The sequence below is a fragment of the Carlito syrichta genome, unplaced genomic scaffold, assembly GCF_000164805.1.
Source record: "Carlito syrichta isolate Samal-C Ts95f unplaced genomic scaffold, Tarsius_syrichta-2.0.1 Scaffold307096, whole genome shotgun sequence".
In the NCBI taxonomy this organism is placed as follows: domain Eukaryota; kingdom Metazoa; phylum Chordata; class Mammalia; order Primates; family Tarsiidae; genus Carlito; species Carlito syrichta.
The window spans coordinates 65,249-75,214 of record NW_007251192.1 but is presented as its reverse complement, the minus strand read 5'-3'; the positions used below and the strand labels follow the sequence as shown (position 1 = coordinate 75,214).

The window sequence follows — 9,966 nt, the reverse complement described above, 5'->3', positions numbered from 1 at the left end:
TCTCTGCCCTTCCTGCCAGGTGTGCAAGTCCGGTCTGCCCTTCACCGGGCAAATTCTTCCACTGGGATGCCACGCTTGAGGCAGGAAGGCCTCTCGGCCCTGCAGCGTTGCCTGCGTCAGTGCCCAGCATGGGCTCCTGGCTCTCACCATCTGGCTCTCTCCTTCTGGCACTCTCTCTGGAGCTCGGATTCTCCACCTGCATACTCTTGGTACTCTTGGGGCTGACCATCCTTCCACTCACCAAAACAGATGTGTCCTGTGTCCCATGCCCAAGCTCCCTGCCAGGGCTAATGAGAGCCCATTTAGGCCTAGCAGCAGCAGGGGCACCCAGCTCACACGAGGAATCCAACGAGGTCTTTAATGCCTTAAATCAGAGGTCTGAGGAGTTGCTGAGGATCAGGGAACAAGAAGAGAAACTTCCGGGGAGGGAGGCCTTGCCTCGTGTGCCGCAGGATTGGGTTGCCTGGGGGTCCTGCTGGGTGAGGCTGGGCAGAGGGCACCCTTCAACCACCCCCACCTCTACAGCCATGCTGGCCAAGAGACACAAGATAAACAGGGGGCCGTCACTCACTTGGGGTTAGAAGACCTGGGATTCAATTCTGGCTTGTTCCTTCATGACCTTGGGGAAGTCGCTTCCTTCCTTTGAGCTTTAGTTTCTTCATTGACGAATGGGGAGGTTGGATGGGAAGTCACTTCTTCTTCCAAAGCATTTTTTTTTTTTTTGAGTTGGAGTCTCACTCTTTTTGACCAGGCTGGAGTGCAGTGGCACATTCACGGCCACCGCAGCCTCGATCTACTGGGCTTAGGTGATCCTTCCGCCTCGGCCTTCCAGGTAGCTGGATCTACAGACATATGCCACCATGCCTGGCTAGTTTTTTTGTGATTTACTTTAGAGGCGAGGTCTCACCAAGTTGCCAAGGTTGGTCTCGAACCCCCGGGCTCAGGCAATCCTCTCACCTCGGCTTCCCAAAGTGCTGGGATTACAGGCTGAGCCACTGCGCCTGGCCCCAAAGTATTTTAAAAATAAAAAGTGTTTTTTCAAAAGCTCACTGGGAAGACCAATAGATAAACCCAGGAGTACTATGGTTAGTGTGGGGCAGCCCCTCTCCCCACCGGCAGCCTTCTCTACTGGGCCTCCTGCCCTTAGATGTCTCCAAGAAGTCTGCAGAACACATTTTATTTTTTAATTTTTTTATTATTCAGTCAATTTATTAAGTATTACCTATAGAATATTATGTATCTATATTTTACATAAGAAAAAAATGATCAGTATTCATAACAGTTGCTCCATGCAGGAATACTATTAACAGTACCCAACATTAAGCCCAATTCTATTTTCAGACCAACCATGTAACAGTGCATCCTGATTCTTAAATTTACAGTCAAAGATGTTTTCGGAGATAACCTTTATGAAATTATAAGAAGCAAAAATAAGTTCTTAAGGCAAATAGTTTTAAAACTTGAACAGAAGACTCATTTAAAGACAGCTTCACAAATCATTTAGAGATCTAGAGGTAAACATAAACCACATTTGACCCCATTTTTGAAGTCAGTCTTTTTAAAGAAAGGACCAAACAGAAGCCAGGCTCAGAGGCTCAGCCTGTAATCCTGAGCCTTTGGGAGGCTGAGGTGAGTGGATTGCCTGAGCCCGCGGGTTCGAGACCCGCCTGGGCAGCGAGACCTCATCTCTACAATAAATCAAAAAATTAGCCGGGCATGGTAGCACACGCCTGTAGTTCCAGCTACTCAGAAGGCTGAGGCGGAAGGATTGCCGGAGCCCAGCAGGTCGAGGCTGCGGTGGCCGGGAGCGGGCCACTACACTCCAGTCTGGGTGACAGAGCGAGACTCCAACTCAAAAAAAAAAAAAAAAAAGGACCAAAGAGTACTTGCAGAAGGTAACAATCAAGTCTGAACTGACACTCAGGCCTTGCTTGGTTCTGGGTCAGTTTCCTGGAGTCGCTTCATTCAGTATCTTCATTAGTGAATCTAAGCGAGTATGCATTAGCACTATCTTCTCTTTCAGCTCTGCAATCTTTTCCGGTAGAGGCACATTGTGAATATCCATCTCAGATGTGTTTACTATGGCTTTTGTTTTTAAGAGATAGCACAGCATTTTGTCACTGGAAAGGCAGAAGTGACCTCTCAAGGGAGCCAGGGCAGCATGAGTAGAATACAGATGGAAACCGATGGGAATTCCACAGGAACCACGGAATAAAAGGCTGTAAGTACCGCCTTTGAGCGAACCTTCAATGCCAACTTGGAAAGGCGCTTCCAAAACCACACTATTTGTTACTCTGGAGAAGACCACGGCCCCGAGGGACCGCGACAGGTCCCAGGCAAGGTGCACGAGTGGGCGAGCACGGCGTGGCCCCGCGCGCACTGGAACACGGCGCACCTCTCGGGCTGCAGCCACGACGGCAGCTGCAGGCCGGTGGCCGGTTCCTCCGTCCTCGGCCCCGCGGGGCCGAGCGGCGAGGACCCTTTCACCACCCGCGTGTCCCACTCCATCGAGGTCGTAAGAGAAGGCTCCTCAGTCGCCCTCTTAGCGCCAGCACAAAAGTCACCCTGGGGCAGCTTTGCACGGCGCGGGGGACATCTTCGCGATGCAGAACACATTTTAAAACCACAGGTCTAGACCTGCAGTGGGGTTTCACCTTCCAGGATTCTCTAAGCAGTTTGCTGGTACCCCCGCCCACGCGCTGCACACGCACTGCCCTCAGTTGTGTGCACACATAGAGACTTCCAGATACACGATTCAGAGGCCATGCACTGGGCGAGGTGCCCACCTGCACATGCGGTCTGTCTTTACTCGCGCACCCCTTGGCCGCCTTCTTCCTTGTCTTCTTTCCTCTGCTCCCTGCACTTCCACCTCCTGTGGAGTAGACCAGATATCCCCAGTTGCTTCAGGGAAAAGCCACAGAGGGGAAATCAAAGTGCATTCTAACCAGGGCAGAAACCACTGGGCAGGCAGGTGCTCAGGGCTGGGGCACTGGGGCTTTGGAGTCCCGTCCGAAGGTTTCACTCCAACCCCGGTTCCCTCAGATGCATCTCCAGATCTTTTCCTGAGCAGCCTGGAAAGGAACCCAGGTCCATTTTCTGCTCATTCCTCTGCTCCACAAGGAGAGGAAAAACGCTACATCTCCCGGCAGCCTTGTGGGTCCACAGCCCAGGCTGCCAGATGGGAAGGGGCTGTGGCTTCCTGGTTCCCTTCCCCGGTGCAGCCAGGCTTGACCTTTTTAGGAAATCCTGGAAGAGAGCAAGGATCTCCCAAGAGTGTTGTGAAATAGATGGGCCCATTCTCTGAGCCCACATAAAGCAGCTGCTGGGGCGGGGGGGGGATGTTGAATGCTTGATGAATGTGAGGCTGGTGCTCCATGCAGCCAGAGAAGGCAGCATTCTCACTGGGCTGCTCTCCAAAATGAAGGCACTTGCCATCTGCAGGTTGTCCCCAGGAGCCACAGGAAAGCCTCTAGCCACTCAAGTGAAGGTTTGGGGACCTTAACACCCTCACCTCCATCTTAGTTATTGAACTACGTAAGCATCTCTTTACAGGTTCATTGAAATGATTGTAGGTAAGAATTACAGCGTTATACCCATTTTACTGAGGAGGAAACTGAGGCTCATAGAGCCTACTTGCAAAAACCTTAGCTGATCCTCTTATCTCTAATCTTATTCTTTTTCCACGTTGCACAACTGACCTGGCCTCTTTTCCTCTTAAAACATTTTGGTGGCTCCAAAATGATAAAAGGTCACTAGCCTGGCTCCCCAGGCTGGCCTCACCTGTACCTGCTTGTCTCTCCAGTCTCATTTTCTTTCCTTCTTCTAGAAGTTTCCAGGCATGCTGCGGTTGCAGGTCTCTGCACGTGCTGCTCTCTGCCTGGGGACCCACCTTGGCTTGTCTTGCCCTTGAATGCTGTCTTCAGAGCCCAACTCAAGGCTTTGTCATCTGAGAAGCCTCTTCCCGGCGCTCTTCCCAGGGCTGTAGTCAACCATACTGCCTATCCACTGCCGGGGACCGGCCTGGTGCTCCATTAGTGCAGAGTCTCAGCTCAGTAGTGCTTAGTCACGGGACTGTCTATTCCACCAGGCAATGTGCTTCTTGAGTGTAGGGATGATGCTTTGTCTTTGAAGCCCAGCTGCTAGCTCGGTGCCTGAGAAATTCTAGGCACTCCATGAATGTTTATGGAAGTGTTTGCATGAGTTGCATTGAAGGTGGCTGAGCAATCGTGACAACGAGGTTCAAGGCGTGACATGAGATTGGGGGACTGTCTATACATAGAACACATACAAATGTGGAACCTAAAATAAAGGATATACATGAAACAAAACATACAAAAAGCCTATAATTTAATAAGAAAACTACAAACAACCCAATAAAAATTGGGCAAAGAGTATGAATAGGCAAGACACAGAAAAAGACCCCGAGTGGCTAATAAACATGTTAAAACATGCCCAGCCTCTCAGCTCATCAAACAACCTGATACCATCTCACATCCGTCAGCGTGGCCATAAAAAAGTCTGATAATACCAAGCACATACACAATTGACCTTTGTCTAGGGATCTTTTATCCTGCCACCTTGATGAAGTTATTTATTAATTCGAATAGTTTTTCAATAGATTCTTTAGGATTTTCTGTGTAGAAAGTTTCTATGTCATCTGTGAAGAGATAGTTTTATTTATTTCTTTCAAATCTGGATGCTATTCATTCATTCATTCATTCATTTAGAGACAAGGTCTGTCTCTTTCTTTCCTCTTGGTCTGGTTTTTGATGAATTCTCTTTTAAATGTAATTGACCGAAGTTGCTGCGAATTCAGATGCTCTAAAGGTGTAGCTGATGAGAGTCAGAAGGTCATTACAAAGAGTCATTACAGTGATCACAGAGCCAGGGCAGGAAACATGAAGTGGGGTGGGTCCCGGTGATGGCAGTGTGTGGAGACAGGCTGAGATAGAGCAAGAAGCTGCCAGAGTCAGGAGCCAGAGGGGCTGGCAGTCAGGAATTTGAAGGCAGGAGGTGGAGCGGTCAGGGAAGGCTGGTTATGGACACACTTGCTTCAGGTAGTCTGGAGGGGAGGAGGGCCTGGGATGAAAGTCCACATGATTGCTCCTGGCTCTCACTTGAGATTTGAACCCAGCTTTGTATGCCCTGGAGTCCATACTCTTTCCACCATATTGTGCTCTGCCGCTTGGAGGGACCTTTCATTAGGCTTCTGGAGTTCATGTAATTAGATGTGTGCTGTGGTAGAAGACGTTTCCTCCTGGGAATCAGGAAATGTTAAACATTACCGGCAAGTTACTTTACTGCTCTGGTTCTAGCTACCAAATGAAGGACAGGTCGGTTTTGGTTGGCATCTTCTTACTGATTTGTAAGTGCTTTAGTATATTTTGACTAGCAATCTTTTTTTTTTTTTTGAGTTGGATTCTCACTCTTCCGCCCAGACTGGAGTGCAGTGGCCGCTCCTGGCCACCACAGCCGCGACCTGCTGGGCTCCGGCGATCCTTCGGCCTCAGCCTTCCAAGTAGCTGGAACTACAGGTGCGTGCTACCACGCCCGACTGATTTTTTGATTTATTGTAGAGATGAGGTCTTGCCCAGTTGCCCAGGCGGGTCTCGAACCCGCGGGCTCAGGCAATCCACTCACCTCAGCCTCCCAAAGGCTCGGGCTTACAGGCTGAGCCACCGAGCCCAGCTATTTTTAATTTTTTTTAGGCACAGGATCTAGCTCTGTTACCCAGGCTAGAGTGTAGTGGTGTGATCTTGACTCACCACAGCCTTGACTTCTGCTTTAAGTATCCTCCCACCTCGGCCTCTCAAAGAACTGAGATTACAGGCATGAGCCACTGTGCCTGGCTAATATTTTCTTTTAATATTTTTCAGAGTGTAAAACATATTTATCTCTGCTCCATATGGAATTATGTTGCACCTAAATTTTAAACCTTCAACCTGCTTTACCTTCCTTTAGAAAAGGACAAATGGCCACTTTTGTGGTAAAATCAGATTACCCATGTTTGTGTGGTTCCGCCTTCAAAATTTTAAAGAAACTCTGTCCTAAAATCCTGTGACTTCTAATGGTGGAATTAAGCCCATTTCTCATTGGTCTTCTTGTTTCCCATGCCTTTGCATCCTTTTGACTGTGGCTTTAGGGACAAGTTCAAAATAATTGTTGTGTTAGGAGCTGGGTAGCCAGCAAGGAGGGAAGGATTTGACAGCAGGTGCTGGCTTTAGAATTTCCTGGAGAAGGAGAGACAGCATGGCTAGTTTCTATTCTCTCTGCAGTGTTTTGAGTTATGGGAGTACGGCAGAAAACTTCATTTATTTTATTTTTTGAGTGAAGTTCAAAGGCCAGAGTTGCCCAGGCCAGAGTTCGGTGGCACAATCACAGCTCACTGCAGCCTCAAGTTTCTGGGTTTAAGAGATCTTCCCATCTTAGCCTCCAAAGTAGCTGGGACTACAGGTGCATGCCACCACGCCCGGCTAATTTTTTGACTTTTTGTAGAGATGAGGTCTCACTGTGTTGCCCAGGCTTGTCTCAAACTCCTGGGCTCAAGCACTCCTCCCGCCTTGGCCTCCCAAAGTGCTGGGATTGAAGATGCCAGCTACTGCACCTGGCCAGGAAATCCCATTGAGATACAGCTCCTTTGGAAAATGTGACCATTTCCAAAAGAAGAATGAATGGTGCCATAGGTTGAATTGTGTCCTCCAAAGAAAGATTTGTTGAAGTCCTAATCACTAGTACCTTAGAATATAACCTTATTTGGAAATAGGGTCTTTGCAGATGTAGTCAGATTGAGTCATATTGGATTAAGGTAGACCCTAATCCAACATGATTTGTGTCCTTATAAGAAGAGAAAAATTTGGACCAGGCCCAGACATGCACAAAGGGAAGATGATGTGAAGAGACACAGGGAGAAGGCCATGTGAACATGAAGACAGAGATTGAGGTGATGCATCTACAAGCCAAGAAATATCAGAGATTACTGACCATAACCAGAAGCCAGGAAGAGGCCAGGAAGGATTCCTCTGCAGGTTTCAGAGGGCACACGGCCCTGCTGATTCCTTGATTTTGGACTTCTAGCTTTCAGAACGTGTCAGTAAATTTCTGTCTTTAAGCCGTCCAGTTTGTGGTGATTTGTTATGGCAGCTCTAGGAAACAAATACAAATGGGATGAAGGTAAGGGAGGAACAGTTGCCTATCTGTAGGCTACGTAGTTCAGAACCTCACACGAGTGGGGCTGCCTTAAATCCTCTACCCAGTGAACAAGCATCTGTGCGATTGGTTGCAAATCTAGCAGCAGCACTAGCATTTCAGGGTGAACAGCTAACTTCAGGCAGACGAAGCTGGGAGGAGACCTCCTAAATGGGTAAGGACGTTATCTGTGGGAGCAGTTCTGGGGATCCTTCCTGCATAGTCTGAACCTCTGCAGTGAGGAGGAGCATTTGCAGGGAGAAGGCGGGTGGAGTTGGGGAGGGCTGAGGGCTGGAGCATTTTGTTCACTGAAGTGTGTCATCATCAAGGATGCTAATGTAGACACAGAATAAGTGGGTGATCGGTCTGGGCCCCAGAATGTCTTTGTTCGATCTGTATCTTCTTCTTGGGAGTGATAGAGAACGCTCTCTGTGTTTGAGCTCCCTGAACTCATGACCCCGGTGGCAATGAGCCCTGATTCTTGCCCTAGGTGCCACTGGATAGACTGTGGGCATTTGCAGGAACTTGAAGGTGTTTGGCAGGGTTTGAGAGAAGTTTAACATGTGGTCGAATGTAGTGGGAAATATCCAAGGAGATGGGAAGGAATAAAGAACATATGTGCTTCATGGGGCAGTTGGACCATGACAGGAGGATGGGAGAATAATCCCCTGGAGAATGGCCTGGACTCCATCTGGACCTAGTGGGCCCCAGCCCCAGGCTGGTCCTAGGTCCTTGGTATCCAGGCTGATGGCAGCCCTAGGGTCATCCTCAGCCTCTTATGACTTCTGCCTTTCTCTGATTTCTCCAGAAATTATGTTCAAAAGAAAACACCCAGGATGGTTAAATGATAACAATAACAAAAGCACCTACACCCCAGGTAGATGTGAGGGTTGTTGTGGAGAACAGGTATGCCCCGAAGGAGCCCCGGCTGGTTGAGAAGGGGCTGACATTTCCTGACTGGGTTGGGCGAGTGACTATAGAATTCAAAATCAGAGAGGAATCTGCTTTCTGGGATATTGGGGCAGGAACCTGAGACTCCAGAGTGATCCCAGTTAAACTCTGAGTAGAGGGGAAGGCCTGAGACATTGAGCTAAGAACAGGCCTTTGTCTCCAAGGTTGGGGACAAGAGCTTTGCTTCCCTGGTCAGAGATGAGGAGAGACTCTTCAGGGTCTCATGAACTTATGGTTCTGGTGGCCTCCTCGCTCAGTCCTCTTCCTTCAGGTCCTCAGTCCCTCCCTGTGGGGCTCAATTCCATATGTGAAGTCCATCTCGACTCTGCCCTTCTGTCTCCCCATCCAAAGTGCCCTGGCCATTTGTTCTCTGAGGACTGCTTCCGGCGGGCTCCTACCTGGAAAGTGAGGTGATAACACCCACGACCCCGTCGATAACCCTGGTCCGGCACTTTCTCTGGGCCAGGCAACGGGTTTGTGCTTCACAGGCGTTGGGTCCTCCGGTCCCCCTACAATTCAATGGGTTAGAAGTTGCATCTCCACTAAATAGATAACCAAACTGAGTTGCAGGATGGGTTAGGCACTTGCTCAAGTCCACACAGGTAGTGAGTGATGGAGCTGGGATTCAGATTCAGGTAGGACTGTGCCTTCTCTCTAAGCTCTGCTGCTTCCTGGGCCTCGTGGTCTAGATGCTCCTTTTGGAATCAGGGAACCCTCTTGAATGTCTTTTTTGGCAGTAGCCAGTTAATTACCCAGCATGAACAAAGGTTCTTATTTTGGTCTGATAATTCCTTATTGTCTTATATGCTTTTGAGAAGATTTTAGATGCTTTTGAGAAGACTTAGCAATGTTCTTTAATGTTGGTTGTTTTCAGTGGGAGGGTTGGCATGAACAACCTGTGGGAAACAGGAACCAGTCATGACCTTTCTGACTCCCATGTCTGCCCTGTCTCTAGAAGCCTCAAACTCAGTGTCCCCACAATTACTCGTCTCCCTGCAGAACTCCAGTCTCTCAGCCCTCTCTCTCTGAAGGCCACTAAGAAGGGCTGTAATGTGAGGCTACTCCACACCCAGTTAGCCTGAGTGGCCATTCCCTTTCATGTGAACTGGGAAAGTGTGTTCTTTTTCCAAGTTAAAAATTTTAAAGCAAGCGTATTGTTTCTTAATTGTTATTGCAACAAACATGGACTCTGAATAAGACACTTAATTCCATCAAAAATTGCCCAAATATGCAAATTTAGTTACAAGACACTTTACTGCAGTTTACCAAAGCTGTAGTAAACACACCCACTTTCTATTTTTGAAACGAAGCAACATATAAGAATATTTTTCAGAATAAGAAAGATGTCTATGCTACGAATAGCACTCCCTTGAACGTGGTGAATGGAACAATTGGTCAGCAACCTTAAATCATCTTTAAAAATATTCTCTCTCTCTCTCTCTTTCTTTCGTTTGAGTCGCACTGTGTTACCCAGGTGGGAGTGTAGTAGCACAATCACAGCTCATCAAAGCTTCAGACTTCTGGGTTCAAGCAATCCTCTCACCTCAACCTCCTGAGTAGCTGGGGTTATAGACATGTACCTAGCTAATTAAAAAAAATGCATATATATATATTTTGGGGGGGGCGTAGAGATGGCATTTTACATTTTGCTATGTTGCCCAGACTAGTCTTGAACTTTTGGGCCCAAGCAGTCCTCCCACCTCAGCCTCCTAAAGTGCTGGGATTACAAGCCTGTGCCACCATGCTCAGCTAATTTTTACATTTTGTGTGTTTGTGTGTGTGTGTGGAGACAAGGTCTCGCTATGTTAACTAAGCTGGTTTTGAACTTTT

At 48.2% G+C, this 9,966-nt stretch overlaps 1 pseudogene; it reads right to left on the bottom strand.

Annotated features, from left to right (window-relative positions):
- Positions 1-1,942: 1,942 nt before the first annotated feature.
- On the bottom strand, positions 1,943-3,376 carry LOC103266226 (annotated as a pseudogene).
- Positions 3,377-9,966: the final 6,590 nt, after the last annotated feature.